Here is a 26,616-nt window from a genome sequence, read left to right on the forward strand (position 1 = left end):
AACCCACTGAAACAAGGGGGCACAAAATCACAAAATGGAATATAGAAACCTTCAGAATTAGTTTTAAGTAATGTTAAGTTTGATGGCTTTGTAACAGTAGCAATGGAAAATTACTGAGGTGCATGATACATAGAGAAAAAAATAGAGTACAGCTAGAGAACATACTGAGAATTCTCACAAGATAAATAGTTATAGTTGTGACATAGTTTAAGAAAAACAGTCTAGAAGAACAGGACACAGGGATAAGAAGTATCCAGGAACTGCAGGTGTCCAGGATGGGCTACAGTTAAACTAACTGGTAAGTAGGAGGATAGGAGGATTATTATGTCTCTGGTGCTAACGAACCAATTAAAATGGTATGAGCATCTATTGCGCATGTTTCAAAGGCTGCCAGAAGTGATGAAGATTGTTGGAAGAAGTAAAGGACCCTCAGAGACCACCACCACAACTCTGTATGCATGCGGGGAACTTTCTGGAAAATGATGTAATCCATACGTAGCCTCATGAATATGTATGTATGCCCAGTGGCTATAAAAGGACGGCTTGTGTGGCAATGGGGAGACACACGTTAGGAGGAGCTATCCCCCGTGTCTCCTGGCGCTGCAATAAAGAATACCTGCTTGTCAGCTTGAAAACTTTGTTGGCAAGTTTGTTCCCGGAGTTTTCTCCGAATCAGAGTATGCCCATGAAGTCAGCTCCAAGTGGCATTAGCCTCCTTCTCTCTGCAGTGTGCAGCCCAAGAGCCAGTGATTCATCCCCTCAAATATCCACTTAGAGCCAACCATAATACTGCCGCATGATGAAAATTGCCTTTCCTTTCCATGAAATGGGAGTGCAATGCCAAGGAAATAAAAAGAACCTCACACACACAAATAAGCAGAGAAGGTTTCAGCCACCAGAACCAGTTTTCCAGCTTCTGCCACTGTTACAAGAGTAAGACCAACAATTTCTCCTCACAAGAGCAGAGTAATGCAGAAGTACAGTCAGCAAACCACACAGTTAAGCTGACAGCTTTTCACGTGCAAAATAGAGTTTTGGGCAGCAGCTTCTTATTAAAGAGATAAAATAACTACAAATTTCTCCTCAGTATTTCTTTCCCAAAGACACAATTCTCCTAAAAGGGCAGAAGAGATGGAAATACTTGTCATACCAGTGGATGAAAAGTTCAAACTACCACAAGAAGGAAACACAGCTGATGAATTGCTGCAAGATAATTTACTTTAATACAGGAATGAGAGGGGGAAGCAGACTGTTTTCAAGTACAAGCTTTTACAATATGGAGAGGATATCAGGGTGGAAAAAACTGGAATAGGTGACGAAACCCAAGAATTTCCAATAAAATAAATACAATTATCACAGAACCATAGAATCCCAGACAGGTTTGGGTTGAAAGGGACCTTAAAGCTTGTCCAGTTCCAACCTCCTGCCATGGGCAGGGACACCTTTGACTAGAGCAGGTCGCTCCAAACCCCATCCAATCTGGCCTTGAACACTGACAGAGGTGGGGCAGCCACAGCTTCTTTGGGCAACCTGTGCCAGCACCTCAGCACCCTCACAGGGAAGAATTTCTGCCTAAGAGCTCATTTCAGTCTCCCCTCTGGCAGGTTAAAGCCAATCTCCCTTATCCTGTCCCTACAGGCCCTTGTCCAAAGCTCCTCTCCAGGTTTCTTGTAGACACTTTAGGCACTGGAAGCTGCTCTAAGGTCTCCCTAGAGCCTTCTCTTCTCCAGGCTGAACCAGCCCATCTCTCTCAGCCTGGCTCCAGAGCAGAGCTGCTCCAACCCTGTCAGTTTCTCCATCGCCTCCTCTGGACTCACTCCAACAGCCTGTCCTGTCTGGACTCAGGTCCAGCAGCTCCCATGTCCCTCCTGTGTTGTTGCCCCAGAGCTGGAGCAAGACTGCGGGGGGGGAAGTACCACCCCAGAGTGCAGCAGAGGGGGACAATCCCCTCCTTTGACCTGCTGCTCATGCTCTGCAGGTGCAGCCCAGCACATGGGCATGGGGGGAGTGGGGTGGTGTTTCTGGGCTCAAGCTCACACTGAAGCTGGGCCATGGGGAGCTTCTCATCACCCAATACCCCCAAATCCTTCTCCTCAGGACTGCTCCATCCAATCTCCCCCAGCCTGTGTTTGTGCCTGGGATTATAATGTGAAATTAAGACTTTCTCAGAAGACTGCATTGAGAACAACTCTAAGACTAGTGCAACTAAAGAGAAACAACTACTTGGCATCCAGGATGGCTACCATGCAGCACATGCGTAAGTGGACCACAGCCTTCGGGAAGAGCAAGTAAATGCTGTGCCAGTCCTTGTGCATGCAGTAACCAAGCACTGAATTGTGTAATTGAAAACAAACCCCTAATTCAACTCTTTATTTTAAAAAATCTTGGAGAGTTAGAGCTAGTGTAAAAACCTCAGTGGAAGACAGCATTTACTCCTGTGCAGTGTGTCAACATCTGATGGACAAAGCCATTACCCCAGTCATTTGTTCTCTTGCTGCAGTCAGAGCACCCTAAACCAAAAGCAGACTGATCATGCCTGTTCCACAAAAAGGTAAAGAGGCTGAACACATCTGGAAAGTTTCCAGCTTCTGCCAAGGTACTTGGCAGTGAAACCCCCCAGGGGTGTGCAGGGGTTATGCTTAAATTGGGCATTAAACCTACAGTCTCCTCTAGGCAATTTTAGCATGGTCAGAAACACTGAGTAGCTGATCTCTCATTTGACTTGATGTAACAGTCAAAAGAGGAAGACACAATAGACACTAAGTACCACCACAGTAGTTTCTTCCCCATGAGGGTGGCAAGGCCCTGACACAGGTTGCCCAGAGAAGCTGTGACTGCCCCATCCCTGGCAGCGTTCAAGGCCAGGTTGGACAGGGCTTGGAACAGCCTGGTCTAGTGGAAGGTGTCCCTGCCTGTGGCAGCAGGTTGGAACTGGATCAGCTTTAAGCTCCCTTCCAACCCAAACCAGTCTGGGATTCTGTGAGTTTTATGTAGACTCATTGTGAAAGTCAGAGTTTATCATTGTTGGACTATTTTGTCTTTTTATTTCCTTTAAATCTGTTTATTAAACCGGTACAGGAATGCTAAAATTGCAACATCGATGCAAAGCGAACGTTACATTCTCACCTAAACGGATATCTCCAAAGTAGGCCTAGTAAAGAGACTCCTACCCTGACCAGGTTTTTCCTTACTTCTGGGTAGAGGCACACCCATGCTCAGGGCTCCTCAGGCACCAGAGACTATTCTGCTACAGCTCTTTCTGAAGAAGAAACTGAAGCAATTACCACCTTCTAAGCTTCCCCATCTCAGAGGTCCTAATTTGTCACCTCACAATCATTTAGGTGGAACTGTCCTTTGTACCCCAGCCTCCAGAAAAACTCAGCTTCACTTCATGTCTAAGCCACCCATTCAATGCTGGTATCAATCATGCTTCCTGATTCTCATCTCCACAAGATATTGACAGGTCATTACATTTCTATTCAGAGACAAAGCTCAATGTTAGGCTTTGAGGCAAATGAATACACTTCTGAGATAAGAGTCTTTTAACCAGATAGTTGCATCTGATGGCTCCAGGGCAGCTGAACAGGAGCTGCCTCCAGCAGGTTGACCTGGTGTGGCAGAGCAGTACGATCTCAGCAGTTGCCCAAGGATCAGAGTATAATGCACTGTTTCAGAAGTGGCAGGAGGATAAGGATAATGCCCTGCAGATGGCAGGGAACACTAATCCTACAGCCTTAAGGGATACAAGTGATACAGGGTTAACCAATGTACAAGGGGGTTAGAGGAATTCACTTGCTTAAACAAAAGTATTGTCTGTACCTATCATGCCTACTAAGCAGAACAAAGGCACTAACTATTGATAAGGAAAAGCAGACACCTGGTTCTACTGATAAGGAAAAGCAGAGGCCTGATTATACTGATAAGCAGCTATTGATAAGGAAAAGCAGATGCCTGATAAGGGGGAGAAGCAGATGGTTTATGGATGAGACACCGACCAAACCCTAAGGCCATACCTGAAGACTAAAAGGTGAAAAGTTTAAGAGGAAGACTCATTTACTTCATCTTGAAGACCCCTACTCACAGGAAGAAGACTCATTTACTTCATCTTGAGACCCCTGCCCATGACCAGAAGGGGGCACTGCGCAGGCGCAAAGGACCGTCTAGCTCATTATAATACGAAGCGGGGATAGATACTAAATATGTATAAGCGTATCGAGTAATCTAATGCATATGTATACCTTAAGAGAATAAATGTAGAGGGAAAAACGACCCTGGGTGTGCATACTTTGAAGGAACTATCCCCATGCACCTCAGCGTAAAGCATACCTACTTTACAACTTTAACGAGTTGTGGAGTCAATCTGCATATCACAAGCATGCGGAATAAAACTGATAAGCTATACCATATTAAGTTTTGGCACACTCATTTGGAGGCTTAAAAAATAAATCCTTCAATTAATTCAAGTTAATCTTCTTTGCTTCCCTGAAAGTTACAGACCTTAACAATAAATTAATTAGCTAAATTTTGACAAAAGGATTCCCAATATCAGCATTAAAAAATTAAGGGGGGAAAAAAAATCAAGAAATTTCAGAACAGACAGTGCTGTTAAGAATGTGCAGACTCTGGGTACCAGAGAGGTATAGAATTGCAAAGAAACACCACAAACAACACATTGTTTTTTAAACTTTTTCTAGTAAATTTAAATAAGTCTGTTTCAGAAAGGATAAGGCTTTACCTATATTACTTACCCAGAAACCAATCAAAGTCCTCAAATTATGGGGAGATCAACTCCTTGTAGTAAACTGCTGTAATACATAAAGCACCTCATACATTAATAATACATAAACCCCAAAAGCATTTTGGAGGGACAAATCAAAAGACTGAGCAGCTCAGTCACATAGGGTAGTCCTGGTGTGGAAACTAGATCTTGGGTTGACACCCAACGCTACATCCATATCATATATATATCATATATATATATGTTGAGACAAGGAGACACAAAAGCACAAAACGTAATCAGTTCTAAGTAATGTTAAGTTTGATGGCTTTGTAATGGAAAATAACTCTGCCCTGCTTGAAGGTAGTTGACATAGTTTCAGGTCCTTAGGACCTTAGTACAAAAGGTGTAAGAAAAGCAGAATAGAAAAACAGGACCTGGGGATGAAGAGTATCTGGGACTAGCAGATGTCCAGGGTGGGCACAGTTAAACTAACTGATAAGTAGAAGGACAGGATGATTGCTATGTCTGTAATGTTAATTAAGCTGGTTATGAAGATTGTTGAGAAAAGTAAACGACCCTTAAAGACCACCATCACATTTTTGTATGCATACGGGAAACTTTCTGGAAAATGATGTAATATGCCCAGTGACCATATAAGGATGGCCTGCATGGCAATACGGGGACACACGTTAGGAGGAGCTATCCCCCGTGTCTCCCGGCGCCGCAATAAAGAATACCTGCTTGTCAACTTGAAACTCTGTTGGTGAGTTTGTTCTTGGAGTTTTCTCTGAATCAATATACACCCAAGATCATCCCATGGGCTACAGAAAGATGTTACAAGCAGGGTGTGCTGGAAGCAAGGGCAGATCCTTGTCAGCCAACCACCAGCTTCACATAACTGAGCCGGTACAGTGACAGCCCAAAGTTGTGCCATTTCTCGTCTGTAAACTAATCTTAGTGCTTTTGTTTCTTCTAAGTCAGAGATGGGCTTGTTTTCAAAGGAAGTCAGGTACAGAACTACTCTGCAGAAGGCAGAATAGTTTCCTGCTGTAGACCACAGAGAGGAGCCCTGGAAGACAGCATGACTAAGCTATTATGAGTGCGTAAAACACTGATAACAGTTTTGAATGTGTGAAAGATTTTGATAATGTTGCTGAAAAATTCAGTGATGCCTTAGTTGGAAGCTTGCATTTTTGGCTGTTTTGTCACCTCAGAGAGCAGAGCACAGAGCAGACAATGTCTAGACCCTCCAATTCTCAGCCTCACCAAATTTGTCACTTTGTGACACTGGTTCTCCCTAACATAAAAAAAATCTAACAAGTGCAGCAGGAAACAGGCTGAAGAAAGCTCCCCTTCTTGATTAATTGAAGCAGCACTGGAGGATTGCCTGATCTGTTGGTACCTATAGCTGAAAGCCAGAGTTGTGACCTTTATTGCTGGCCACAGAAAGCTGGCAGCTCTTTGCTAGCTCAAGTTCAGGACTTCAGCAGAGTAGAAGACATCCTTCTGATTCTCTTTCCTCCTGTAAGTGGATATGGTGACAGCTACTCAAGAGACTGTCATTTGAGTCAGATCTAACATGCAAGTAACTAGGTTAGCAAACCTGCCTCAGAGGCACTCACAGAAAGCATGATCCCTGATCTGTCGGGGGCATCCAGACCTGAAGTCTAATGTATGTACTTGATGCATGACTGATGCAGAGGGATGACCAATGTACAGGGGGGTTGTACACGGGGGGAAGGGGGGGGGGGGGGGAATGATAAAGGAATTTTGCCTGTTTAACAGAAAGAATTGTTTGCAAATACCTGTCAAGCTTGCCATGCAGTACCAGGACAATAGGCTATTGATAAGGGGGAGAAACAGTCTGATAAGGGGAAGAAACAGACTGATAAGGGGGAGGAACAGTTACTTAGTTCCAGTGAAGATCAGCTTCCTGGTTTGGACTTTGACCAGACTCCTAAAGAGCATGCCTGACGGCTAGAGGTGAAAAGTTCAGGCTTGAGGAAGACTCATTTACTTCATCTTGAAGAACCCTACTCACAAGAGGAAGATTCATTTACTTCATCTTGAGACCCTCGCCCATGACCAGGGGGGACACTGCACAGGCACAAAGGACCTTCTAGCTCATTATAATATGAAGCGGGGATAGGACATGAATATAGGCGTATTGTGCAACCTCATGAATATATATAACTTTAGAGAATAAATGTAGAGGGAAACAACACTGAGGAACACATGCCTTTGGAGGAGCTATCCCCCATGTGTCTCAGCGCTGAATAAAAGCATACCTACTTTACAACTTTAACCAGTTGTGGAGTCTATCTGCGTATCAACTCTGGGCAGGTCACTGGAACCCCTTATCTCACCTATTCAAAAGGAAAGGAAAAAAAAGCAAACCCACATAAAACCCACAATCAAAAAAAAAAGACAAAAAAAAAAAACACCAAACCCACAATAAACGAATAGACAAAAAAAGACCCCCAAAACCCCTAACCACAAACAATCCCACACAAGACCCCAGCTTTGTTTCTCCCCATTTGTCTCTTCAGGTTCTTTCTCAAGGACCTTTTCTCTCTGCTCTGCTACAAGTCTACCAGGAAAGCACACTGCAGGAAATCCTGATGTGGAGTAGGTTAGGGGGTTAGGAAGGGGGATGAAGACAAATGTATATATGTTTCATCACAGTCTAAAGAAATGGCTTAAACAAGAGCATGTACCCATTTAGCTTGTCATCACTGCACACCAAAAAAGGCAGAAAGCACAACACAATTTAAGCAGGTTTCAAAAAGCTGTAATTACATTACTGATACACTGACCAGAGTTTGGGTGCAAACACACACATCATTCTCCACTCAGATGAATATTGTTAAAAGCATTGAAGAATTCTAAGCTTTCGGCATGTCAACAGACAGCTTTGCTTCTAAATAAAAATGAGCATCAGTATACCTGCTGGGTTTTCCTTTTCCATTATCACTTCCTAGCACATCCCACTGTCTAGAACATGTAAAACACACGCAAATTGCCCAGTCTTCCAGCACATGGTTCATTGGCTGTCCTCTAACCTGTGTTTCAAGCTATTTTAATATCAGTTTGTGCACATGCACTGAAGGAAGCAATCCCAAAATCTACACCAATGCTTCAGAATTTCCTCAGCTCTTGTCCTCCTCGTGTCTATCAAAACATCAAGATCCTCAGAAACTTACAGCAAGAGCAAAGTGTTTCCTATGGCAAAAGCAGCCTTAGAAAGGGAGAAAAATAACTACAGTTGCAAGTGTCTTGTATCTTTCCCCTTGGGAGAAAATGCATGCATCAGGAAAAGGACGGATTTCTTGTCACTGACCACTGTGGCCCACTGAACCCCCATTAATAAGGATACATTAACAATGAGGCATCCCAAACTTTGAACTGTCGGGTATCATCAAAGGCTCCTAGAATGGTTTGGATTGGAAGGGACCTTAAAGCTTGCCTGGTTCCAACCCCCTGCCATGGGCAGGGACACCTTCTACTAGAGCAGGTTGCTCCAAGCTCCGACCAATCTGGCCTTGAACACTGCCAGGGATGGGGCAGCCATAGCTTCTCTGGGCAACCTGTGCCAGTGCCTCACCACCCTCACAGAGAAGAGCTTCTGCCTAAAATCTCATCTCAGTCTCCTCTCTGGCAGGTTAAAGCCACTCCCCCTTATCCTGTCCTCACAGGCCCTTGTCCAAAGCCCCTCTGCAGGTTTCTTGTAGCCCCTTTAGGCACTGGAAGCTGTTCCAAGGACTTCCCAGAGCCTTCTCTTCTCCAGAACAAATAAAACCTATCAAATACACAAAGTTCCCATGGCAGAGTTGTGCTTCTAAAGCACAAGTTTGGCCACAGTAGCGGTAGATCAAGCAGGGTTGAAGAGAGATAATGATGCATTGGTCAGTCACACAATGAGTCACACATGAACATATGGAACATATGACTTTTTTTAGACCTCAATACCATAATGAATAATAGAAAAGGCAATAAAGATTACACTGGCAAAGGCACTACTGTGGCACGCCAGCTTCACAGCCACCACATACAAACTGGGAATTGGTAGGACACAAGGAAACACAAAGCACAGCAACATGACACAATGAGATACTCAAAAGACACAAATCCCAGCACAGCACCTCTGCCTGCACTACATTAAAGCAAGGAATAAATTCAAAGTCTATTGAGCAATCATAAGCTCAGGAGAAGGAAAACTAAAAAACACCACCATCACCACAAACCCAAACAGTTTAAAATGTTGAAAACCAGCTGACAATGGAGCAGAACAGGACAAAAACATCACGTTAGCTTGCCTTGAATTTATTACAAGGTGACAGCGTTTTACCTTAATGCTCCTGTGTCAAGAGGAAAATCAAGCAGTGCATATGATGAGCTCTGCTTCACTATGTGAAGACACCAACACATGTTGAAGTGACTTGGAGACCAAGAGGAGAAATTTTAAAACACAATATGTTAGCAGCTAGGGGAAATACTGATATGAAAGTAAATCTGAACAGAGAAGCCTAAAGAAGAGAATGCCAGTGATACAGGATTAACCAATGTACAGGGGGGTTGTACGGGGGGAGGGGGGGGGGTTAGAGGAATTCACTTGCTTAAACAAAAGTATTGTCTGCACCTATCATGCCTACTAAGCAGAACAAAGGCACTAACCATTGATAAGGAAAAGCAGACACCTGGTTCTATTGACAAAGAAAAGCAGAGGCCTGATTCTACTGATAAGCAGCTATTGATAAGGAAAAGCAGATTCCTGAAGGGGGAGATGCAGATGGTTTGTGGCTGGGACACCGACTAAACCCTACGGCCATACCTGAAGACTAAAAGGTGAAAAGTTCAAGAAGAGGAAGACTCATTTACTTCATCTTGAAGACCCCTACCCACAGGAGGAAGACTCAGTTACTTCATCTTGAGACCCCTGCCCCTGACCAGAGGGGGCACTGCGCAGGCGCAAAGGACCTTCTAACTAATTATAATACGAAGCGAGGGATAGGACATGAATATGTATAGCCGTATTGTGCAACCTTATGAATATATATAACTTTAGAGAATAAATGTAGAGGGAAACAACACTGAGGCGCGCATTACTTTGAGGAATTATCCCCGTGCGTCTCAGCGCTGAATAAAACGCATACCGACTTTACAACTTTTAACAAATTGTGGAATCTATCTGCGTATCAATTTGGCGAGCTAGCCAGGAGATCTCTGTTCGGCTGCAGGATCGGCTGAGGGGCGGACATCCTAGGTGCCCCAGGCTGCTTGTCTGGAGGAGCTCCGCTCCTCATCCGCTCACTGTGGGGACAGACAACAACCTGTACCGGCTGTGGAGAAACGGTATGCTTGAAATTTAGGCAATTTAGGGGGCCTGCAAGGTGTATGCGTGGCCCGGGGCTGCTGGTAAGGCGCGCAGAGACGTCTGGTGCACAGCGTAGTTCCCCTTGGCAGGTAGGGCTTGCAAGTAGGGGACTCGCCGACCGGTAGAGCAGATGCTAGCGATCCTGAGGGTGGATCGGGTGAGTCCTGGTTTTCGCTGCATCCCAAGTTTTGGGAGCCAGGAAGGATCTGCTAATGACCCTAGTGGAAGCAGGTGAAGGGTAGGCGAACCCACCAGGTCTCCACTGCATCTGAAATTTTGGGAACCAGGACGGACCTGCTACCATAAGAAGCAGGAGAAGGGTAAGGCAGAACCATAGTGTGAGTGTGTGGGATCCCATGTGTGTTTGTGTTTCTGTGTGACTGAGACATAACATAGCTACAAAGCGAGTGTGGAGTCCTGATCCGCGGTTCCGTGTTCTCCGCGAGGAGAGTCTTTTTTTTGTGTTGTGCCTAAGTGCTTTGTGTGTGTGTATGTCTGTCGTTAGTGTTAAAGATTACAGCGTTTAAGTGGTGAGGGAGGAGTAGACAAAAGTAAACTGTGGCTAATGGGGGGGGTTAAGGAGAGTTCCCTCTCTGTGCCCCAGTGGCTGTATAAGAGAAGTATAACCTCTAATATCTGTAGTCCTACTCTTGAGACCTGGACTTTACACTCAGTACCAGAGGCTTGTAGCTTCACATATGGGTGCATAGTAACTTCTGAACAGTGGAACCTGCCGTGGATACTAGGACAGTGTAAATTGTGCTGGAACCGAAACTATGATCTAACAACAGGAGAGTTGATCTGCAGAACCCAGATATTATTTTACTGAACCCCTGAGAATATCATAAAACTTGTGTGTAGGTGCTCTCATATTTTTAAGTGCACTTGCAGAGCACTGGGAAAGAGAAGCTACAGAGATTTGTAAAAGATTGTTTGAAATGGGAACCGGTCAAAACAAGGGAATTCTGAAGGAAAGCCCATTGGGTTACATTTTGGCACATTGGAAAGAACTGGGAGGGTCTTCTGGGGGCTCGGTAAACAAGAAAATATTGATAAAATATTGTAACCAATGTCTGGTTTTACTTAGACTGTTGCCAGCTTAAAAGTTACAATTCTCCACTCCTGTAATTTTGCATGATGTACACCCCTGTTACTTTTAATTTTTAAAATTTGATATGAAACTTCTCTGGATAAAGTTGAGTACTTGATGCGTACGTGTGGAAATATCAGGTCTTGTGTGCAGGTGTATCTTTTTATGAAGACTGTGATGTTCCTATCTGTGTATGAATTGTATCTGTAAAAATACTGTGAGTGTAAAAAGCTTGCTTTTGAAAAGTTAATTGCCAAGCTTGTGATTGTTTATTAGATTGGGAAAGTTTTAATTGGGATTTTGGTGTGAAGTCTCTGAAGAGGACAGGTATTAGCCCCCTATTTATTATATGCTCATCCGTAAAAAACCCATAAGACATTCAGGAATGATATGGAAAGAGAACAGTGTGTCAATGAAACGGCTCTTTCCCATGGTCAATACTTGAACTTTCATTTCATCTATAAAGAAACAGTGATATTAATTAAATATGTTTGATTTGCCTTTCCAGACTTCGATTGCTCTGGAGACTGCTAAGCATTTTTCCAATTTGATATGGAATTTTCCATGGCTTGGATTCCTCCTTCTGCCTGTTGTGTGTAAGGGTTTGATAGCAGTTCTTTAAAGATGTTTGATGCCTAAGGCAGAGAATCCTTTATGGCAGTGTGTACATGTATAATTTATTTATTTTAAATTTGTCAGATCAGAAAATGGGGCTACAGCTCCCATTGTCTGGTAACTCTTAGTGAATTTAATTATATAAAGCAATGAAAATGGTTGAATTGTAGGAGAGAGATTTAAAAAAAACACATTTTAATCTCATAATGACATGTCTCAAGCTGGGCATGGGGAGGTTTAGTCTGGGTATTAGGAAAAATTTCTTCACCAAAGGTGATCAGGCATTGGAACAGGCGGCCCAGGGAAGTGGTGGAATTAGTGTCCCTGGAAGTGTTCAAAAAACATTGAGATGATGTTGCAGAATGACTCTAAGAGCAGGACCATAGAGTTCTGGAGGACTGTGCAAGCAAGGCAGGGGGTGGCCCCCACAGGTGGCAGGAGACCGGACCTGGGAGGAGAATGTGGAGGAATCTGTGGAGGCTAACCAATACTGTTATGCCAAGAAGGAGTGGCTGAATACCACTCCTATATATGTGTGAACTGCGTCACAAATAAAGTAGAAGTTGCTTATCACCCATATTGGGTTGGCCTGTCTGCTTCTCCTTGCCGCTTACAAGATGAGGCCTTTAATGACATGGCTTAGTCGTGGCTTTGGCAGTCCTGGGGTAATGGTTGGACTTGATGATCTTAAAGGTCTTTTCCAACCTGGTTAATTCTACAATTCTGTGATCAGGAGAAATGGCCTAAAAATGGAACTCTGAATTATAATACATTGTTACAATTAATGTTGGTTTTGAGGTGGCCAGGAAAATGCGATGAAATAAGATATACAGATTCACTTTAAGAAACTACCCAGAGTGGCAGACAATGTGAAATTAACATAGCTCTGCCAGATCCCTAATTTTGGCTTTGGAAAAGGACAGGGAAAAACAGAAAGCTAAGCTGGAGAGATGTTGTTCAGCCTGTGATATTGGGGGAATGAAATAAATAGGAAAATTATATATCACAGGTACCACTGAGAGGAGCATCCTCTATATCTGTCCTATCAGATATTGATAAGGAGGAGGAGATTGCTGTCACTGGCAACAAGCAGCACATTCACATTAAACCAGAAGTGCTGTTGCAGAGGCAGGCATCTGTAACCCTTGCAGAGCAGGGTGAGCAGGTGTGAGGAAAAAAAAAAAAAGGGAAACCAAGGGGGAAGGGGGGAAGCTCACGCAGCTCCTGTATTTGAGCATGGGATGAGTGCTGAGGCAAGCAAACAAGTGGGAATAGACATGTTGATAGACGAGACTGAGGGGTTGTTGAATGCTTTGAAACTGGTGGAGAAGGAATGTCGAGCAAAGGTGGGGGAAGTGGGTTCTTCTCCTATGTATGGGACTGGATCGGCGTGTGTGTGCTGCGGGGAGTTTTGGACGTTGGAAGTGAGACTGCCCTGGGGAGGAGTGCCATGGGGTGGCGCCGGTGGCTGCATTGGAACTAGACTGACAAGGGACCTGGGGAATCTACTCTTGCAGATCCACTGGTTAAATTAAAACTAGGGACTAGAGGAAATAAAGTGGAATTTCAGTGGATACAGGAGCAACTTATTTGGCGTTAATGCAGAGGGAAAAGAATTTGTTACAGATGTGGGAGATACTGGCCCCCAAGGAAAAGAAAAAAACCCCAAAATAACAGAAAAAAAAAAAGGCAAAAAGAGGCATTCTTTCTGAAACCCGTAAAGTACAAATTGGGAAGACAAATGGGAATGCATAAAATTTTTATGCATGCCAAATTCTCCAAAATCTTTATTAGGGCAAGAAGCAACATTTAAAGAAGGCAAAATGGAATTAAGAGTTAAAAATCAATTAATTGCAGTTTTGAGTGTACCTTTAATTCAACAGAAAAAGCAAACAGGAGGACCTCCCTGAAATATAAGAAATCCTTAATCCAGGTATATCTGGGAGTATGGGCACCTGAAGTTCCAGGTAAGGCGAAAAATGCTTTGCCTGTTAAAGTAGAAATAAAAAAAGGGGGCCTGCCCAATTAGAATAAAACAATATCCCCTAAATTTGCAGGAAAGGGAATTCTTAATAGAATGTGAATTGGAATATAATACTGTCGTGGTTTAAACCCTAGCCAGACAGCTTGTTCACTCACTCCCAGTGAGTGGTGCCAGGCTGAGAGCAATCGAGGATCCCCCCCCGGGGCTCTCCCCTTCCCCGCTCCCGGAGGAACGGGAAGGAGGATTGAAAGAGTGCAACTCCTACGGGTTGAGACAAGAACAGTCCAGCAACCCATGTACAACAGAAACCACAACGCTACCACCAATGACAACAATGATAAGAGAAAATACCAAGGAAAGAGAATACCACTCGCCAAAAAACAAGTCCCACCCAGAAGCCCCTGTGCTTCCGGGTAACTCCCAGGTACCCCCCACCCTGGGCATAACATGCTGTGGTATGGAATACCTCCTTGGCTAGCCTGGGTCAGGCAACCCGTCTCTGCTTCCTCCTGGCTTCCCCTCCTCCCTGGTACAGCATGAGCCTCACAAAGTCCTTGGTCAGGGTAAACATCACTTAGCAACCACCGAAAACATCGGTATCACCAGCACTGTTCCCAGGCTGTAAGTCAAAACACAGCACTGCACCAGCTACCACGAAGGAGAAAAATGACTGCTACTGCTGAACCCAGGACATTATCCACCCCTTATTCCATACCATTCACGTCATGCTCAGATCCCACATTTTCAATACACCATCGCTCTCCCACATATATACATCCATATACACACAGACCAAGAGGAAAAGATCATTTTCTTAGTGCATGAACCAATCCCTATAAGGCTGCCAAGTCCATTCCGTCCATGATGTCAGGTTCCGTCTCTTGTGACAATCTTTCAGGGCAGGAAAGGCTGTGTGCAGTACTGGATCGTTGCCTGCTGATGCTGGTCGTTCTTTTACAGCAGAACTAATCCAGTTCTATCAAAGTTCATTCTCTGTTGGGATGTTGGATGGGGGGAAGTCAGGGCTAGTCGCTGCTGACCTGGAGACATCTAGTTGATGGGCTATAAAAGCATTACACAGCAGGCAACAGCATAAAATTGAGTTCATTGGCTGTTTCCCCCTAAAATCAAATCCTCTTGAGGTATACACCGGACTTCCTCATCTTCCCGCATTACCCACCAAGTATATCCAGGTCCCTGAGCAAAAGCAATTCCACGAGGAGGTTTGCCTTTACCTGAAGCAGGAAGGCAGCTAGGAGGACTAAGGCATCTAGGAAGGCAGCTAGGAGGACTAAGGCATCCTTAGAATTAAACCTGGCGAGAAGGGTCAAGGACAGAAAAAAGAGCTTTTTCAAATACATGGCAGACAAAACTAACACCAGAGGCAATGTAGGCCCACTGATGAACGGGATGGGTGCCCTGGTGACAGAAGATACAGAGATGGCAGAGTTACTGAATGCCTTCTTTGTCTCTGTCTACTCTGCTGCAGGCAGTCCTGAATAGCCCTGTACCCCTGAGACCTTAGATGAAGTCAGGTCGACGGAGCGGTTTGCCTTAGTCGATGAGGAATGGGTTAGAGATCAGTTGAGCAATCTGGACATCCATAAATCCATGGGTCCAGATGGGATGCACCCGCGGGTGCTGAGGGAATTGGCAGAAGTCATTGCTAGACCACTCTCCATCATCTTTACCAAGTCTTGGGAAACGGGAGAGGTGCCTGAGGACTGGAGGAAAGCAAATGTCACTCCAGTCTTCAAAAAGGGCAAGAAGGAGGACCCGGGTAACTATAGACCGGTCAGCCTCACCTCCATCCCTGGGAAAGTGATGGAACACCTTATCCTTGGTGCCATCTTAAGGCATATCAAGGATAAGAGGGTTATGAAGGGCAGTCAACATGGCTTCACCAGGGGGAAATCATGTTTGACCAAACTCTTAGCCTTTTATGAGGAAATAACACGGTGGATGGATGATGGCAGAGCGGTGGATGTGGTCTACCTTGACTTCAGCAAAGCATTTGACACAGTCTCCCACAGCATCCTCACAGCTAAATTGAGGAAGTGTGGTCTGGATGATCAGGTAGTGAGGTGGACTGCGAACTGGCTGAAGGAGAGAAGCCAGAGAGTTGTAGTCTATGGGGCAGAGTCTAGTTGGAGGCCTGTAACTAGTGGAGTGCCTCAAGGGTCAGTACTGGGACCGGTATTATTTAATATATTCATCAACGATTTAGATGAGGGAATTGAGTGTACTATCAGCAAGTTTGCTGATGACACTAAGCTGGGAGGAGTGGCTGACACGCCAGAAGGCTGTGCTGCCATCCAGCGAGACCTGGACAGGCTGGAGAGTTGAGCAGGGAATAACTTGATGAAATATAACAAGGGAAAGTGTAGAGTCCTGCATCTGGGCAGGAACAACCCCAGGTTCCAGTATAGGTTGGGAAACGACCTGTTAGAGAGCAGTGTAGGGGAAAGGGACCTGGGGGTCCTAGTGGACGACAGGATGACCATGAGCCAACACTGTGCCCTTGTGGCTAAGAAGGCCAATGGCATCCTGGGGTGTATTAGAAGGGGGGTGGTTAGTAGGTCGAGAGAGGTCCTCCTTCCCCTCTACTCTGCCCTGGTGAGACCGCATCTGGAATATTGTGTCCAGTTCTGGGCCCCTCAGTTCAAGGACAGGGAGCTGCTGAAGAGAGTCCAGCGCAGGGCAAGAAAGATGATTAAGGGAGTGGAGCATCTCCCTTATGAGGAAAGACTGAGGGAGCTGGGTCTCTATAGTTTGGAGAAGAGGAGACTGAGGGGTGACCTTATAAGTGTCTATAAATATATAAAGGGGGAGTGTCACGAGGATGGAGCCAGGCTCTACTCAGTGGCAAACAATGATAGGACAAGGGGTAATGGGTACAAACTGGAACACAAGAGGTTCCACTTAAACTTAAGAAGAAACTTCTTCTCAGTGAGGGTGACGGAACACTGGAACAGGCTGCCCAGGGAGGTTGCGGAGTCTCCTTCCCTGGAGACATTCAAAACCCACCTGGACGCATTCCTGTGTAACATTATCTAGGTGTTCCTGCTCCGGCAGGGGGATTAGACTAGATGATCTTTCGAGGTCCCTTCCAATCTCTAGCATACTGTGATACTGTGATAACCCAGACTGTCTTCCCCAGCAAATTCTTCATATGCACCACAGGAACTTTGTCCCCCTCTACAATATGTAAAAGTTCTGACTGGGCTGGGCCAGCCCTGTTGGCAGATCCTCTGGTGTTGACCAACCAGGTGGCCTTTGGTAAGTGTGTATCCCAATGCTTGAAAGTTCCCCCACCCATTGCTCTCAGTGGAGTTTTTAACAGCCCATTGTACCGTTCGATTTTCCCAGAGGCTGGTGCATGGTAGGGGATGTGATATACCCACTCAATGCCATGCTCCTTGGCCCAAATGTCTATTAGGTTATTCTGGAAAAGAGTCCCATTGTCTGACTCAATTCTCTCTGGGGTGCCGTGTCGCCACAAAATCTGTTTCTCAAGGCCCAGGATAGTGTTCCGGGCAGTGGCATGGGGCACAGAGTATGTTTCCAGCCACCCGGTGGTTGCTTCCACCATGGTAAGCACATGGCGCTTGCCTTGACAGGTTGTCGGCAGTGTGATATAGTCAATCTGCCAGGCCTCCCCATATTTATACTTCAACCATCGTCATCCATACCAAAGAGGCTTTAACCCCTTGGCTTCTTTAACTGCAGCACATGTTTCACACTCATGAATAACCTGGGCAATAGTGTCCATTGTTAAGTCCACCCCTCGGTCACGAGCCCATCTATATGTTGCATCTCAGTCCTGATGGCCTGAAGTGCCATGGGCCCACCGGGCCAAAAATAATTCACCTTTATGTTGCCAATCTAAAATCGATCTGAGCCACTTCATTCTTAGCCGCTTTGTCCACTTGTTGGTTGTTCCCGTGTTCCTCAGTGGCCTGACTCTTGGGTACATGGGCAACTACATGACATACCTTCACCACCAGGGCAGGAATATCTTCCCACAGTGCAGCAGCCCAGATGGGTTTATCTCTGCGTTGCCAGTTGCTCTACTTCCATTGCTGCAACCACCCCCACAGGGCATTTGCCACCATCCATGAGTCAGTACAGAGAGAAAGTACTGGCCACTTTTCTCATTCAGCAATGTCTAGGGCCAGCTGGATGGCTTTCACTAACTGACTTGATTCACCCACTCCTTCAGCAGTTACTGCAACTTGTCGTCCAGGACTCCATACAGCTGCCTTCCATCTCCGATGCTTTCCCACAATATGGCAGGACCCATCAGTAAACAAGGCATACTGCTTTTCACTTTCTGACAGTTTATTATATGGTGGGGCCTCTTCAGCACACACCGCCTCCTCCTCTGGTGACATTCCGAATTCTTTGCCCTCTGGCCAGGCCATGATGACTTCTAGAATGCCTGGACGACTGAGATTTCCTATTCCAGTTCGTGGTGTAATTAGTGCAGCCCATTTACTCCATGTAGCATCAGTTGCATGATGTGTAGAGGAGACCCTGTCTTTGAACATACAGCCCAGCACGGGCAACCGGGGTGCCAGGAGGAGCTGTGCTTCAGTGCCAATCACTTCCGAAGCAGCTCGAACCCCTTCATAGGCTGCCAGTATCTCTTTCTCAGTTGGGGCATAGCTGGCCTCAGATCCTTTGTATCCCTGACTCCAAAAGCCGAGGGGTCGACCTCAAGTCTCCCCTGGAGCTTTCTGCCAGAGGCTCCAGGTAGGACCGTTCTCCCCAGCTGCAGTGTACAGTACATTTTTTACATCTGGCCCGGTCCAGACTGGTCCAAGGGCTACGGCATGAACTATCTCTCGTTTAATTTGTTTAAAGGCTTGTTGTTGCTCTGGGCCCCCATTTAAAATAATTCTTCTTCCGGGTCACATGATAGAGAGGGCTTACAATCAAACTGTAATTTGGGATGTGCATTCTCCAGAACACTACAGCACCCAAGAAAGCTTGCGTTTCCTTCTTATTAGTTGGTGGAGACATTGCTGTTATCTTGTTGATCACATCTGTGGGGATCTGTCTACATCCATCTTGCAATTTTATTCCCAAAAATTTAATCTCCTGTGCAGATCCCTTGACCTTACTCCGTTTTATGGCAAAACCGGCTTTCAGCAGGATTTGGATTATTTTCCTCCCTTTCTCAAAGACTTCTTCCGCTGTATCGCCCCACACAATAATGTCATCAATGTATTGCAGGTGTTCTGGAGCTTGCCCCTGTTCCAGTGCAGTCTGGATCAGTCCATGGCAAATGGTAGGGCTGTGTTTCCACCCCTGGGGCAGTTGGTTCCAAGTGAACCGGACACCCCTCCAAGTAAAAGCAAACTGTGGCCTGCACTCTGCTGCCAAAGGAATTGAGAAAAATGCACTGACAATACCAATCGTGGCATACCACTTGGCTGCCTTTGACTCTAGTTCATACTGAAGTTCTAGCATGTCCAGTACGGCAGCACTCAATGGTGGTGTGACTTCATTCAGGCCACGATAGTCTACTGTTTGTCTCCATTAGACTTTCGCACTGGCCATTTGGGGCTATTAAAGGTCGAGTGGGTCCTGCTGATCACTCCCTGACTCTCCATTCTACGCATCAGCTGATGGATGGGAATCAGGGAGTCTCGGTTGGTGCGATATTGCCGCCGGTGCACTGTTGTGGTCGCAATTGGCACTTGTTGTTCTTCAACTTTCAGCAACCCCACAACAGAAGGATCTTCTGAGAGACCAGGCAAGGTGGACAGCTGATCAATTTCCTCAGTCTCCAAAGCAGCTATACCAAAAGCCCACCAGTACCCTTTGGGGTCTTTGAAGTACCCTCTCTTGAGGTAGTCTATGCCGAGGATGCATGGAGCCTCTGGACCAGTCACAATAGGGTTCTTGTGCCATTCCCTCCCAGTCAGGCTGATTCCAACCTCCAGCACAGTCAATTCCTGGGATCCTCCTGTTACTCCAGAAATATAGATGGGTTCCACCCCTTGACAGCTTGATGGCATCAGGGTACACTGTGCACCGGTACCTACTAGAGCCTTATACTTCTGTGGGACTGATGTGCCAGGCCATCTGATCCACACAGTCCAGTAAATCCGATTGTCCCCTACCTCCACCTGGCTGGAGGCAGGGCCCCTCTAATGGTCATCACAGCGTTGGACACTTAAGTCGTGGTGAAAGGGATTATTCTTTGTTATCACAGGAACTGGAGTAAAATCAGCTCTTCCACTCCATCTGGGAAACTGCTCACCAGAGACTGAAGCCGTAGCTCTCATGGGACGATCAGTTCGGGCCTTGCTCCCCTCTTCAGTTCACTCACCCGTTCCTCCAAAGCTGAAGTAGGTTTTCAATCCCACTTTGTCATGTCTTCTCCGTGATCCCGCAGGTAAAACCATAGGGTACCCCCTGGTGTATACCTCCTGTATCTCCTCTCTCGAGCAATAGGACGCCTTTTGTTAATAGCTGAGATTTGTGTTGGTACACGTGAGGAACTGGATAAATCAGATAGATTGTCCCTCAATTGTCTGAGGTCCTGGGACAGTTTTTCCACAGCTGAGATGATGGAAGGGGTGAGATTGTCTTCGAACCATTTCATCCACTGTTAGTGGTACTATGTCATTCCAGGTTACTGTTGCCAATGAATGGGCATACAATGACGGTGCATTCCGTGTAAGTTTTCGCCACATGGGTTGCGCACATTCAACTTCACCTGGATCTATGGGTACATCCCTTTTATTCGGCTTGATGTAATAGATCATCTCTACGATGGCTGATTCCCTCAGAGACTGGATGCCTTTGTCTATAGTAGTCCACTTGGCTGAACGACTCATAACATTATCCTTGTATGGAAACCTTTCTTTCACAGCTGCCAAGAGCCTCCTCCAAAGGCTGAGGGACTTTTTCTCTCTTGCAATTGCTTTGTCAATTCCCCCTTCTCTAGCAAGTGATCCCAGCTGCTTGGCTTCTGTACCTTCTAGTTCGTGACCATCGGCCCCATTGTCCCAGCATCGGAGTAACCAGGTGATGATGTGCTCCCCTGGTGGACGGGTAAAATCTTTTCGCATATTCCGCAGCTCGGTTGAGGTCCGAGGTCGAGAAGTTACCTCTTCTTCTTCTTCTTCGTCATGTGATGATGACTCCTGATCAGATTCTGGACTGGGTTGTGAATTCATTGTTTCTTCATCTTGCTTCACCCTTCTTGCCTCTTTTTTGCTTGTTCTCTTGCATACAGGGGCAACCAATATTGATACGAATTGGTCCTCTGGTTTGGCTGCAGTGATTATCACTGTGGTTTGAGTAGCGACTGTACTTGTTGCTGGGGGTGGTGTAGCTGCTGGGCTTGGACCTGGGGTAGCCACGCTGTCTGTTGCAGTCGAAGTTTGAGCAGCTGCTGTACTTGCCACTGGGGTAGCTGCCCTGTTCATTGCAGCCAGAGTTTGAGCAGCGACTGTACTTGTTGCTGGGGGTGGTGAAACTGCTATGCCTGGAGCTGGAGTAGCTGCGCTGACTGTTGCTTTGCCGTCAGATCCACCGACATTCTTTTCCTTTTGAAGGTGCTGGATAGTGTTGAACAAGGCCCTGTAAGCATAGGCCAAGCCCCAGCACGTTGCCATGATTTGTCCATCTCTGGTGTGGCCACAATGACCACACACCTCATTGAAGTGTTTTACTAATTCTTCTGGATTTTGCAGTTGTTCGGTAGTGAAATTCCAAAGTACTGGAGGTGCCCACTGACCTAGATACTTGCCCATACTATCCCACACATCCTGCCACTCATGGCTGTCCAGCCTCAAGGAAAATCTCTTGGTCCTCCTACATCGTGGTTTCACCCCAGACAAGACCAAAACCTGACTGCTTAACTCTTGAAATCAGTCGTGGGAAAAACACACTCTGTATGCGTGCTAGCATGGTGATTCCCATCACCATCAGCAAACAAGTCTCAACAGCATTAAAAGGCCATTCAAAAACTTCAAAACTCTCAAATGTAAATGGTCTGGGGGGAGGACTGGGAGGGTAAAAGGATGTCTCCTTCACAGGTTGAGCACCCGAGAAGGAGAAAAAAGATGCGTAATTGCTAAGCACTTCTATTATATACCTCCCAAAGTATAAAGGTGGTGACCACACTGGGAACATAAGCCAGATCAGTTTCATGATCAATGATTCTATTGTATTACAAGTCATTACCATAAAGTACAATGAGACAAAAACCTTAGCCCAAGCCCCTCACTTGAAAAAACACTAATACAGGAAATACCAGATGGAAGTAAGATATGATATACTGAAAGTGTGAGATCAAGAGGAACAACCTTGAGAGCCCATAAATCAGCATTGTGACGAGTGACTATTAATGCAGAGAGATCTGTCATTATCTCAACTCCTCGTGCCCCACACTGGGCGCCAAAAATTAACTGGCATGGTTTATACCCTAGCCAGACAGCTTGTTCCCTCACTCCCAGTGAGTGGTGCCAGGCTGAGAGCAATCGAGGCCCTCCCCCCCGGGGCTCTCCCCTTCCCCGCTCCCGTGAGGGATGGGGAGGAGGATCGAAAGAGTGCAACTCCTACGGGTTGAAAGAAGAACAGTCCAGCAACCAATGTACAACACAAATCACCACCGCTACCACCAACGACAACAATGATAAGAGAAAATAACAAGGGAAGAGAATACAATACCACCCGCCAAGAAACGAGTACGACCCAGAAGCCCCTGCCCTTCTGGGTAACTCCCAGTTATCCCCCACACCAGGCATGACGTGCTGTGGTATGGAATACCTCTTTGGCTAGCCTGGGTCAGGCGCCCCGTCTCTGCTTCCTCCTGGCTTCCCCTCCTCCCTGGCAGGGCATGAGCCTCGCAAAGTCCTTGGTCAGGGTAAACATCACTTAGCAACCACCGAAAACATCGGTATCACCAGCACTGTTCCCAGGCTGGAAGTCAAAACACAACACTGCACCAGCTACCACAAAGGAGAAACATGACTGCTACTGCTGAACCCAGGGCAGGTGTGCAGAATGCAAGGTACTGCATTAAAAGATTCTGAAGGAGCTTCCTAAGCAGATGATGGACAGCACATGTTGAAAGCGGAACCTTGAGAGTGTGTTTGGATGAAAAGGGGAGAGACAACAAGAAATAATCACATAAATACAATAGAGCTTCATGTATCTGGGAAAACAAAACCAAACCACTCCACAAAACAAAACCGGACATCAGGAGAAATACACAAGTATTCAACCAGACCTAGGAGAACAAACAGCAGAGATTAGGGCATGAAGGAATAACAGTAACATCCTAAAGAAAGAGACACAGGAACAGGTGCCAGCAGGAGAGAGGACCTCTTTTACTGAGTGGGTAGGTAACATACACACAGAAAAGCACTTGCAGAAGAATGGACCGGATTTAGATCAAAAAGATGAATTCTTTACATTTGGATAAATGCAAAAGAAAAATACATTTAACAGCATCCTGAATTCTCAAAAAAGAAGTATGAGACTCAAAGTAGTTTTCTTGCACAGTCCTGCAGAAATCCAGTCAAATACTGGAGTCCAGGAGGAGACAAGACATGAGGAAATATTTCCGATGGCTCATAGGTGCTGAGAACATCCAATGTGAACAGATTTCTTACGTTTAGCAGGGAAACAACAAAAAATTTTAATCCTAAGAAGTAAACAGGGGAATAGTCACAGGACACAAATGGATGTAGATCTCCATATGACAATAACCTCATAGCACTGATCTACATACAGAACACTGTAATGCAGAACTGAAGACCAGCATGAAGAAAAGAAAAACACACACACACACAAAAAAACAAACAAAAAAACCAACACCAAAACAAATGCATTCACTGTGAGACAAAGGACAGAAAAAATAAAAACATGAGGCAAAGCTAGTGCTAAGTGGAAAAAAAATCTTACGTTGAAGAAAACAAACACTGACACAGACCTAAAAGGAAAAAACAAGCCACCAAACAAACAAGGATTCAGAAAACAGTGCAGTATCTACAAGGCTGAATAAATTTAGAAGAGAAAAAGCAGCTCTTCTGTCCATGCTTCTCCATGGAGCAAAGTCCTCCTGCGCGAGAAACACTGACAAATGCAGGCTGAGCACAGAACGAGCTCTTGGCTCGGGCGGATACAGAGAGCTTCAGTGCAAGATTTTGGAATAACAGAACAGAAAATGAAACCCAGGATTGACTACAGTCATTCTCAGTAATGTCTCCGCTATATTAAAACTCTACCCAGAAGGTACACTGCACCTACTGCTGCACAACAGCAGTATTAAAGAAAGAGAAGTGAGGAAGATATGCAAGATAGAAACAGTGATGAGCAGGACGGAATCAAAGTGCTTAAAAGAGAAATGCATGCCTGATATCAGCACAATGCAGGCAGTGCAAAGACCTGCTTTGTAAGCTGTGAACTAAGAGCAAAGCAGCACCCTGGTGTTACCGCTACACAATCCAGTGCCCAAACCAGAACCTCTAGGTAAAGAGCTGCACTTGGTAGCTCAATCCACATCTTCATATTTTCTCTGTAAGAGCAAAAACTTGCTCTGCAGAAATATTTTTACACTAACAGCAGTAAACAGTTGTAGGATTCTGACTTTTTACCTCAATATAAAAACATCCCAGGGCTCAACAAGATTTTTCCGAGTGTTCCCGAGCTCCCAGGAAATCCCAGAGCAGCCGGTCACCTCGCCCCCAGCCCACCCCGGACCGCTGGAGCAAAGCCCATGTTTGGCAAGTCGTACAAGCACCAGGACGAGCTCTCAGCACCCGCCGTGACACCGAACGGCCCCTGCCCCGAGGCGCCCGATTCCACCAAACCCCCATTTCATCCCACCCATCTCTTCCCGCTGGCTGCGTTCCTGCGGGGTACGGGAAATCCCGGCGAGACAGCGCGCTGTCACAAGAGCCAAGGGAGCGCAGCGCCTCACCCGGCAGGTTCCAGCCCTCACCCCCTCCCTCGGGATCCTGACCCAGTAGCGGCGGCACACGTGGAAGCCAGACGATAGGGTAGGGGCAAGCACCATACTCTCCCCTCGTTAACCCAAGGCCGGCCCCCAACATACCGGACCCGCCGCAACAGCGATCCCTTCCCTTCCCTTCAGCACCAGACGGTGTGGCGTGGTGTCGTGTCGTGCCGTGCCCTGCCCACTCCATCTCAGCCTCGCGGTGCTCACCCACCCCTACCGTCCGAGGGCGGGGTGCTACTCGCCCCGCCGCCTCACCTCAGAACCAGTGAAACGCAGCAAGGCCGAGGCAGTGCGGCACGAGCCAACCACTCTTCTGTACCACAACGACACACGGCAAAAAGATGGAAGCCGACTCACAGCCCGTCCCCACCCCCCACCATCTCCCAGGTGGCCCGCTCCTCCCTCAGCACGAGCGCTTCACCTAATCGGGACGCAGGGACACCCTGACGTCACCTGTCGTCTGCCGTGCGCGCGGCCGTTCGCGTGTTCTTTCTTCCGTAAGAGCAACGGGGATTGGCCATCGGAGGGAAGGGGACGCTTAAGGAAAAGTTTGGTTGGATTTTATTGGCGGAAGGGGTGGCGTGGCTGCTAGCGGCGAGCGAGTTGGGGCGGACTGTTTAGAGGGGATCAATGGTGGCGTGCTGGGTCTGGTTGTGCTTCTCATTGTGACGGGCCGGCGGCTACGGTGCGTGTGGGCGGTGGCGGGATTTGCAGCGGGGCTGGGGCACTGCGGGCGTGGTGGGGAAACTGGCCATGCCTGGGCTGCGGGGCCCTTCGGGTGCAGGGGCGGAGAAAGCCGAGGCCGGGTCCTGCGAGTATGGCGAGCCGTTCTGTGGGGGGAGGCAGTTCTCGGAGCCAGTGGCGGTGGGGGGGGAGGTGGAGAAAGGAGGCCACGATGAGGGCTTGGCGGCGCGGGCTGGAGCAGGCCCCTGCTCCGCACTCCAGGCCTGCGCCAGGGAGGCTCGCTCGCTCCGAGCGGTACCGGCAGCGGCGAGGCCGGATCTCGGTGGCGTGTTCTTGACTGGGTACACCGTGGTTGGAGCGACGCCTCGCCCTAGCTCTGCGGTGGCTCCAGACTCGGGGCACTGCACTGGGTTTGATGTGCGGCGAGGTGCGGGGAGCGCCGCCGGGTGTGTTGCAGTGGTGGGGAGCGGGGCCCTCTGTTGAATGAGCTCTGAGGGTGTCGGGATCTGTACAGGGGTACCCAGGAACGGCTCCAGATCCCTTCCAGCCTGGACAGTGGCAAGGGCTGTGCAGATGTTGGTTTTGTTTTGATCCTGGGAGTGCTACCATCCGGTAGTATCAAGAGGTGCAGTTTACCGCTGTGACGTGGACTTCTGTCATTCACCATGGCTGGGTGTCACTCGCTAGAACACAGTCATAAGTGCAAGTGGACTTAAATGTGATGCTGCTTGAGTGTTATTCTCCCCTCCCCCCCCATCCTTGTGCCCTGTGACGTGGTTGTCGGGTATTATTATTTGCTGAAATGCATTTGTTCAGCCACCAGTTTCCAGGAATGCAGTGCAAAACATTGTATGTCAAAACTTTAATCTGCTTTAGGTGTCTTAAAATATGATGTCTAAGTGAACTGGCTGTTTTCCAGAAGGCAGGTGGTTTGCCGTTAAAAGCTTTAGTCCCAGATGATACTGTGCCCTTGCTGAATCCTTCTCTTCCGGTTTGTTTTTATGACTTTCTGTCACCGTTGTATTGGAACACTTCATTTCCTCTCTAAATGGACTGTCTGAGGTGACGCAAGTGGAGAACCAGGTTATCTTGGGTTTACAGCACATGGGCAGGAAAGCTGGCCATGTGATTAGGACCTCTAGTCAGGAGGGAGATTAACTTC

The 26,616-nt window shown here is 46.8% G+C and overlaps 1 protein-coding gene across 2 annotated transcripts in view; it reads right to left on the bottom strand.

Moving 5' to 3' along the window:
• The window catches only part of LOC133283088 (RING finger and SPRY domain-containing protein 1-like), a 68,521-nt gene extending 43,380 nt beyond the window's left edge, over positions 1-25,141 (bottom strand). For both annotated transcript variants that reach the window (XM_061479572.1, XM_061479571.1), the window contains exon 1: positions 24,988-25,141. The gene's annotated coding sequence lies outside the window, so the exon portion shown is untranslated. The remainder of the gene's footprint in view (positions 1-24,987) is intronic.
• Positions 25,142-26,616: the final 1,475 nt, after the last annotated feature.

Source organism: Pezoporus flaviventris, unplaced genomic scaffold (assembly GCF_033815535.1).
Source record: "Pezoporus flaviventris isolate CSIRO_AGI_PZ_B2104156 unplaced genomic scaffold, CSIRO_AGI_Pfla_v1 ptg000153l, whole genome shotgun sequence".
In the NCBI taxonomy this organism is placed as follows: Eukaryota; Metazoa; Chordata; class Aves; order Psittaciformes; family Psittacidae; genus Pezoporus; species Pezoporus flaviventris.